Here is a 9,755-nt window from a genome sequence, read left to right as displayed (position 1 = left end):
TCACAGAATTTGTAGGGTAGGAAGGGACCTCTGGAGAGCATCTAGTCCAACCCCCCCATCAAGGTGGGGTTTTATCACCTGGATATAAATAAATGCAATTAGACCTTGTTCTGTCTAACTCAAGATTTTTGCTGCAAAAATTTTTCTTGCTTCAGTGCTTACAAGACTGAGTTTGCCTATTTACTGAAGGTACTGATTGCTTTATGACTTTTCACTTTCCCTGTGATATGAGCCATTTGTGAGCTGGAAGCAACCTGTGGAAATCGGGTAGTTGCTTGTCTACCATACTGAACAAATACTTCATAAAGAAATTCAAATCTGTGGGGTTTTTTGTGACCTTTTTGGGGCAAGTGCTTTATTTAGGTTCTGAATCGTATAGGTCATTTCTGGATCTTCACAAATGGCCACATGCATCATTTTCACCAGTGCCCAAATTGTGACCTTGAGAGAGAGCCTGTTGCACTGACTTTTCTGTAGAGGACTTTCTAGAAAAAGTAGAAAGAAATTTAGTGCTACCCAATTGCTTACCTGGCACACACCTGGTCTCCCTAGGATTCTTTGATAATCAGGGAGTGGGAAGGGGGAGAGAAAGAGAGAGAAAGAGAGATATAAAGTGGAAGAGGGGGAGAAAGAGAGGGGTGGGTCCATCCAGAAGGCATTTCAAAGCAGATGCTTAATTTAGGCACACTGAATCATCCCCTGCAGGAGTTTTTATCTTTCTCCGTGGACAGGGAGAGGCTGGAGAGACTGGCTGAGTGACTCAGCTGATTGCAGTTGATGGCGTGAAATCTATCCTTGCTGAAGCCAATCAAAACATCAAGAAGCAGAGCCATCCACAACCTCTTTAAGTAATTTATTCACCCTCATTCTTAAGACTTGGTGTCAGCTCTCTCATTTGATTGGGCTTAAGTTCTCTTCCTTGTACTGTTGTGATGGCTTTCTCTGCTGGATGGAGAAAGATTTAGCCAGTACTGTTTCTGTCTTTCATGCAGAAATCAAGACGCCTCTGAATCTTCTTTGTGATTACAGGAATAAGCTCCTCTCCAAAAGTCCCTAATTCAGATGCAGTTTTGCCATTTATTGTGTGGCTTTTTGGCAGGTTTTTAATGCTCCTTTGCCTTGCAGCTGCAGCCAGTACTCAAGGGCCAGACAGCAAGGCTGCAGTACCCTGCTTGTTCCCTATCCCACACTGCCTTCTCCATCCCACATCCTGCTCCCAGCCCAGGGCAGAAGGATAATGACCTGGGGGTTTTCTGCTTACCTACAGCCCAACTGTGTATTACATGGTATTTCTGAAGCTCTGAGCTCTCTTCAGGATGCCTCTTGAGATCACTTTGGCACAGCTCTCAGGCAGAAGAAGACACTGCTGAATTTTAAAAGTTACCCTTTTCTTAATGGACTGGAAGATAATTTGCCTTCTCGTATAAGATAAATTCCTTGCCACTTCTTTCCAATACAGAAGTAATAGGTAACTATTTCAGCCTTTTCTGCACCAACATTACCAGTTTTCCTAGGATTATTTTCGTTCTTAATATATTTTTAAATTTCTTGTTCTTCCTCAGTATGGAAAACCTGAATATGTTCTCCGCTGAAGTAGTGTTTCCATCAAGGCCCACAGCTTCCCTTAATGCATTTTTGCATTTCACGATGCCATCAATATTCTTTAATTTTTCCTTCTTCTTTGTTACATATTTAGTTAGGGGTTTTCCAGTTGCTGATGAATTTGACTAAGATTTTAGCTTAAGCTTCAAGTTTGAATGTGGAGGGAGGTGGATTAACTATCAATTAATTATTAATGTTATTAATATTAACTTTTATTTTTATTATGCCTGCATAATTTTCAATTTTTTTTCTATTTAGATATTTAATCCTAACTATATTTGGTGTAGTTCTCAGAAACTTTGAGAAACTCTTTTGATACAACAGTTGGGTATATTAATCACTCCTTTCAAATCTCTCTTTGCCTGTAGAGAATGTAATCACATTGAAATCCTGTGATTTCCAGTTCAGGAATCAATCAGTTGTTACCTGCCTAAATGGGGTCCATAGTAAAGTCATCTTCTTCTGTGTGTAATCATTGTGTCAATATTATCTATTAGTTTTAGAAACTCTAGACTGTTTCATGATGGTATCAATGGGACCTCAATATTTGTCTCAAACTCAAATCACCTATAGCAACAAATATTTTTTTTTCTTTATGGTGTAAAATAAAAACAACTGCTGAAGGAATAAATCAGCCTTTTCTTTTCTTTTCCTTGACAAAGTGATCCTGAGAGCTCCCTGTATTTCTTCTTGGTTTTTTTCTATGACAGCAGTCACCCAAATTCAAGATTATCTGTTCTGAATGAGTCCCCAGAAGATGACGGCACCCAGAACAGGTTTGCCTTATTGCTTCTTCCATTTCTGATGAGATGACAACATCCTAACATCCTGGTGTTAAATGTTTTTTGGCCAACCTAATGCCATTATTTATCTCATTTTATCTTGCCAGCTATACCAACTTGCAGAATCTATATGTAAGCATCTGAAAGGATTTGTTCATTCTTTGAGTTAGTTATAAGATCAGCTTGGTTCATTTTTGTTATGCTAAATTTCAGATTCCTCTCTACTTACCTTGAGTTACTAATTTCAAATCATCCAGAAACTATGACTGGGAAGATTCAAACCCCTTAGTCTGAGATGTAAGGTACTCAACCTGAGCTTCCTGCTGCAACATGTATTCAGCAACAAAAACACCACACAGCCCCACTGTTTCCTGCTTTCTTTAATGTCATGCTCAAAAAACCAAAAATCTGTCAATATTGTTTGAGCACTTTTCTTTTTCATCCCCATCCTGGCATTTCTGCATGCTTTTATATGCAGAAAGTGCCTTTGACAAAAATAGTTACAGTGCTTTGATTATACAAAAAAGTACACACCACAGATGAAACTTTTTGAAGCTTTTGTCCTGTTTCTTTGACCTGCCTAAAGAACCTAAACAGCTTTGCTGCTGGTTGGCAACAGCTAAGTGGTTTATTAAAGTGTATTTCTGAATTAGTGTCTTTGTACACCCAACTTCTAAGCTGTTATGAAAGACCCAGTGAGCACCACCTTTCAACATTTTAGCAACAACAACAACAACGACAAAAAAATTCAGCCCTACAGACTTGAGGTTTCAGACTAGGCTTCTTCCTAGTATGATGATGCACATGCTGCTACAATACACACAATTAAACCAACCTAGTTAAAGAATAAGATTTTGTCTTACATTTATCTTTTGAAAAATATTTCTAGTCAAATAAAACTATGAATTAATTAAATGAGCTTGTAAGAGAAAAAAACAAATACATGTTTTGTTTGAAAATGGCTTAAGTATTTTACCGGTTTTTAGATCTATGTAGGCATTTTACTTTACAATCACAACAGAAATTATGGTTGGTCTTTTCTTTTACTAGTTAGCAGTTCTCTGCAGTTGTTTCTATGCAAACAATGCTTGATGTGAATCGGAAAACCCAACTTTTAAACTGCCTAGAAAGGGAAAAAAGAAACTGTATGTTTCTTGTTTCCTCTTTCAGTGGAGGCTGAGCCTATGAGAGTTTAATTAGCCACCTCTCAAAATTGTGTGTTTCTATTGAGGGCTGAATTTTTTGTGAGCTATGTGTTTTGTGTCTCTGTTTTGTTCACTCGGACTTGTGTATTATCAAGAAATTGATTTTCTGAAGTCATTAACCATCTAATGTCTTGCAGTTGGGTTGCTTTATAATGTTTCAAGTTGATAATCATAGAGCTGAAGGAACCAATAACTATTAGTTGCTCCATTGTTGTTGCGGTTTTTTAATCAGGCCCCCATTAGCAACATGAGAATGTTTTTGTGTTCCATTCTTGTTTAAAATCAAGCCAGATATCAAAATCTGGAAATCCTTTGCAAGATAGGGCTTCCACTCTTCATGCAATTCTCTGGTTACTTCATCATGAGTTCTCAAGATGGAGCCGTCAAGAAGACAAAATTACAAATGCTACAAAATGAATTGTGCTTCTCATCATTCTTGTGGTGTTTTAACCATTGGCAAGTTATGCCTATAGATAGTGGATTTATAGTGATTTACCTTTACCCTGGTTTTGGCCCCCCTTACCATAGTACCTGGTGAGGGCCTGAGCACCTGGGCTCTGGAATGAATCATCTGCACCGGCTTCGGAAGTAAACCTTCTCAGCGAAATAGCAGCAATATCCGGACTGGCCATCAGTTTCTATTCTGTTCAGCCTCAGCTGATATATTTCATATGTTTTTGTAGCTGAAGCTGGGCCAGGACTTCTCTAGCTTTGACAGGAGGGCTAAATGAGAGCAGGGAATTTTATATGCCTCTTCCCACAGCATTCCAGTAACCATGCAGGAAGTCATTGATCAGTGGGATTTAGGCAACGTGCACAAGAAAGGTATGTGTGTGTGGCCCAGTGGCCTCTGCTGCATGTGCTATAACAACACCAGCCTCTGATTCAATAAACTGAGGGATAAAAGACTAGGTGGTAAGCCACATGCACTATGGCTATGGTGCATCTCTGTAGCTGAGTGAACGCAGTGTGGTCTGTTTAAAGCCTGTTCTATAAGGCTGTGTATTTCTTGCTAATGCTGTGGTTTGAATGGAGTCATAGGAGAGTTATTTTCCTGTAAAATTGCTTAATGCTCTATCACAAACAGAGGGTGAGTTCCCTGACCCAGTGGCTCATCCTACAGGAACAGCAATTGACCTCTGGCAAAACACTTAGGTTTGTTTGATTTTCCTGATCTGTATGGCTCCTCTGTACCATAGCCCAGGAGAAGAGCTGTTGTCTCTTCAGATGTCTGATATTCGGGCAATGCAGCGCAGGGAGGGTAAAAGGGCTGGTGTGCCTTAATGCTGAACCAGAGCTGTTAGCATTAATGGTTTTGCAGGGTATCTCTGCCCTAAATATAGTCAAACTCATTCCTAGGATAAGTTCACTGACCTTACTGGAGTTGAATGGAAAGAGTGTTTATCCTGTTGTCATATTAGATATGCTGTGGACATAGAGAGGATCCAAAAAAAAGTATTTATTCAATAAATGTACGTAATTTCTCTGTAATTGCTTTAGAGCATTGAAGTTGCCATGGAGAGTTCTTCCAGGCCTCTACCTTCCTACATTGTACCAGGCACTGTTATACTGTAAAGGAAACGTCACTGCAGCAGATTGTGTGCATTAGCATGGAAGGTGACAGTTTGATTTTTCATCTTTCCTGTGCCTCAGTTTCTCCATTTGGCCACATTACATGTTTTGGGATAGGATGCAGCTGTGATGGGGTGGACAGGGAAGGGGTTGATGTTGGTTCAATGGCTCTGTCATTGCATGACTCAGAGCATAAACTAATGAAGTAAATCTGTTTTCCTTCTCTCTCTCTTTCTTATCTGTGATTTTCCACATACAGAAGAAATGAAGAGGGGGAAGCAGAGAGAGGTTATCATTCAGTGATGAGACAGGCTGTAGAGAAAAAGATGCTACTCCTTCAGCAATCCCAAATGTGCTCCCAAATCTCAAAAGAGCTGAATATTTCAGCTGAAATAGTAATGAAATAATCTTCTCCCCGGACACCAAAATAGTTGTCATTATTGTACGGCATCAACAGTCCATTGAGCTGAATGGGGGCAGCCTGTGCAGATCTAGTGTTTCAATCTGTCCACCTGCAGCCCAGTAAATAATGGTGAGGATAGTTTACTGTTACAGAGGGATTGGAATTGCTGGCTGTATGGTCACAATCCAAGAAAATGTGTTTTAATTTAGCTAAATGAAAAGTAATACGTCTGGGAACAAAGAGTTCAGGCAGTACCTACAGGACAGGAGACTCTGCCTTGGAAAACAGGATTATGGGGTCATTGTGGTAACTACCTCCACAAAAGCTGCTGGTTCAATGGGGATAAGAGAGTTCAGCTAACTCTGGGAACTTAGAAGCAAGTAATAGGACTTGGGGATGGCAGAAGCATCAGCAGGAGAATCTCTGGGCTGCAGCACGAGATAGTGGTCTCACTGTTTGTCCACACCTTAGTGAGAACAAGGAAACACCAGGGAGGACCACTGATGTGGTGACTGGGAATATAAAAGCTTTTTTATCGCATAGGGGTGAAAGCTGGCAACCCAGTCAACTTTTCTAAGGCAAGGTTTGGTATGTCTTTGTAGTGCTGGATCACAGCATTGCAGTGAGGGGCCACTAAAATTACTCTAATTAAGCTGTGACATGAAACCTTACTTCCTAATGCTGGATAATGCTGAACCGGCAGGAGATGGTAAAATCACCTCAGGGGATTGCTTTTACAGATATGCCTGGGTCTACAGGATGGAAACTCTCCATCATGAGTATGTGAAGTTTGATTGGGATTATCATCTCTGAATTCTCATTTCTGTTCCTTTCTGTCATGGTGGTGGGGAAAAAAACCAAACCAACAACAACCAAAAAACACGAACAATAATCTGCATTTCCCTCAATTTGCTCATTGATGCAGCTCTTTGCTGAGACAGTGATGTTGCCCAACCTTCAGCTTTAAGGTTTGGGCTACAGGAAGTCTGTTTTTTGGTATCTCTGGAAGCACTGGATATCACATCTTTGGAAGATGTGAGCTAGTGCAGTACATCTCTCCCTCCTTGGGACCTACCTATGGACCTGCCTGTGGTTGCCACCTCTGTGAGGACTTGCTGAGCATTGTCCTGCAGTGTGGCCTCAGAATCACTTGCCAAAATCACTTGGTAACATTACATGAGCCAGTTGCCTGCTTCGGTCTCTTCTAGTCTTTACATGAGCAGTGTTGCTTTCAGAGGACTGTGGTGTCTTGGTCAGCCTGAAGCCTTCGGGTTCAGTGCCGATGCTGCTGACTGCTCTGTGCAGCATGGGAGCTCTCGCCAGTTGGTCACAGCAGGGTCATTTTCAGTTGTGAAAGGTGGGGGGTCAAAACATGATTTTGTAGAAAGCATCTATTCATATCAAACAACAGGTCCAAATATTCAGTTTTCTCTGTGACTAAAAGACATGAGATCTTAAAGTACATGGAGAGGGATTAGGGCCACCTAGGCAATATTTCTGGGGCAGGACTCCTACATCATCATAATTACTATTGACATTAACTTTGATCTCCATGTTGTTTCATTTACTGCTTCTGGAAAGCAAGGCAGCAGTTGGCTTTCCCAACCTTCCTTAATTACTTTCTTTCCCATCAAGGAGTGTAGAAAGCTATTTCATGCTATGGCAGAATTCAAGTCTTTGCACATTGCTTTGTCACATCACAACCACAGACTGGCCTCACCTGCAGAGTTTGCAGTGAAACTTGTATTTGAACTTCTCCAGCTTTGTACCTTGGGTTTTGGATCCACATTTTAGTAAAAGGAAGGCCAACTGAGATGAAGGGATCTGACTCTTGCTTCAGACCTTCCTAAACCATGGGAGTATCCCTCTTGTGGATCTCTGATCCAAGCCCATCTCTAAATAGAACCATAAAGCAACAAAATGCACCAAAAGAAAAAAAAATAGGAAAAAAAAGAAAATGAGTGCAACCTTCCATCCAACAGTGGTTGAGTTATTACCACAGTTACATCACAGCTGAAACAGGTGCAAGGAAATAAGCCTCCCAAAAGTTTTTATTCATGAGGGACATGACTGAAGAAAGCAGAGGGAAAGGAAGAAGGCAGAGGAAAGGGAAGGAGCCAGGGGACGGTGCAGAAGTTGTTTCTCTTGGAATGCGACCAACTTAGTAGCTGTCCAAACCCAGGAGATGTCTTGGATGCTCCTTCTGTTACTGTCTTTGCTTTTTCCATTTTAAGGCTGCCTTTTTGAAGAGTGAGTGATAATGCCAGTGTTGTGTTGCCCTCTAAATGCCCTGTTGCCTGGAACTTCCACAGTCCACTGAGCCACGTTTAGGCCTGATGCAAGCAGACACACAGTCTTCTGAGCAGATTTTATGTAATTTTCAAGGAATCGTTGAAGGACTCATCAGCTCAAATAATTCTCTCTGCCCCAGAACTGTAGGGAAGGGAAGCAATTATGGGAAAGCTCACGTTCTTCCAGCAGCTGCAGTCTCTTTGGGTGGGATTCATCTGACTAAACATAGTTGCCTCCATCTGAGCTAGTCCTGTTAGGTTCCCTTTATGGAGGAGAATATGGGGAAACAGGCACAGCTATGAGTCACCCCCTCTCCAATTCAGTGTCTAAAACAGGTCAAGCGAATCTTGCCCATTCCTCTTCTTTGCTTTTAAAAGGACCTGCAATAAAGAGGCCAAGTGTAGGTCTGTAAAGTTAGATGAAGCCCATCCTTTATCTGGTGTCCAAACCAAACAATTTGATCTTGGACCAAAGGGCCAAGCTGTGATGAGGGCACTGCTAGCAAATTCCTAGTAACCACAGCAGAATGGGGTAAACTGGCTCAGCTGTAGGTGATTTCACTGTGGAAAGACATGCAATGCTGGAGAGGAAATGGCCTAAGAAAAATGTCTGTAAAAGTCACCATGAGCTATTGTCCTAGTGCCAAGACTGTGTTTATTTTGAACCAGATCAGGCACCTCTGCTTTTCCATTTTGCAGGCAGAAGTTACTGCCCTCCTGACACTACTGTAAGTTGCTGCGTGACCAGTTACTTCCTCACCCCCAGTTGCTCTTTCCTTCCTACCTCTCCTGTCCAGACTTTAGCACAGTAAACCCATCTTCCCATGGAGCACCAGAGTGCTACCAAGGGCTCACACCCTCAAGCAGGCCTGAAGCAAAGAACGTTCACCAGTAATGGTGGAGCTGCGAGTCTAGGACACTTGCAAGTGCCACAAACGCTTGGGCATCTTCCAGCAGAAGGCTGTCTGCTCCCTGTGCTGCTGCTCCTGCTGGCTTGGGTCTGCTATGTCCTCTTCCCATTCGCCTGGTCTTGCGCTGAGCTGTGTGTCAAAACAGAGGAGCATTTCCAATGCGATGTGTGCGTCAGGGACACATAGGGAAAGGAAGCGCAGCAGTTGCCAGAAGCAGCAATGAAGTTATGTTACATTGTTATCTGATGAGAAAAGTAATGAAGCAAAAATGCTTTTGAGCATGTCATGAGCCAGCTCCTCTCTCGAGGGATTGCTGCTGAGGACCCTCAAGACCTTATGTGTACCCATGACCGTAACCCATGAGTAAGAGTGTGAGGCATGCACACAAGGTAAACAAATGGTTAGAGGGAGTTGCTCCAAGTCAGTTCCTCCTCCAACTTTTTTCTTTTCCTTTCTCACCATTGAAAGACAAACAAAAGCTTAAGTGTTGTCGTGGGGAAATGCATTTGTCAAGTTTCTTGCTGCTGTGTCCCAATATGCAACAAGCCTATGTATTGACACTATTTTTGCACTTGCTAGAGGTACCATATGCAGAAATTATGGTAGAGCCTGGCAGAATGAAGCAGAGTGCAGAGGAGACATGAGGCTTTTCTACTTTAACTGGTTCTGCTCAGTGCTAGCCTGCAGCTAACACATGGGCTAAGTGCCAAGTTTCCAACTCCCTGCTGTAGGTTGTTGACAGAGAGAGGGACTGGTGCTACAAGGGATTTTAGTTTTCCTCCCAGAAAAAATCAGAAAAGTGAGTTAATTTGTTTAAAAATAGTCAAACAAATAAATGAACATGTATGTACATGTTGCACATGCACATGGTGTACTTTGGAAAGACCAAAGGATGGGAAGTCCTCAGAAACCGATGTTGGAATTTAATGCCTCTTCTGAACTCAGGACTTGGGTTCCTCAGCCTCAGCAAGATGCTCATGGACAATTTT

This window comes from Neopelma chrysocephalum, unplaced genomic scaffold (genome assembly GCF_003984885.1).
Source record: "Neopelma chrysocephalum unplaced genomic scaffold, ASM398488v2 Primary Assembly neopelma1_26, whole genome shotgun sequence".
Taxonomy (NCBI): Eukaryota; Metazoa; Chordata; class Aves; order Passeriformes; family Pipridae; genus Neopelma; species Neopelma chrysocephalum.
The sequence above is the reverse complement of the archived record's forward strand: the minus strand, read 5'-3'. Positions refer to the sequence as shown.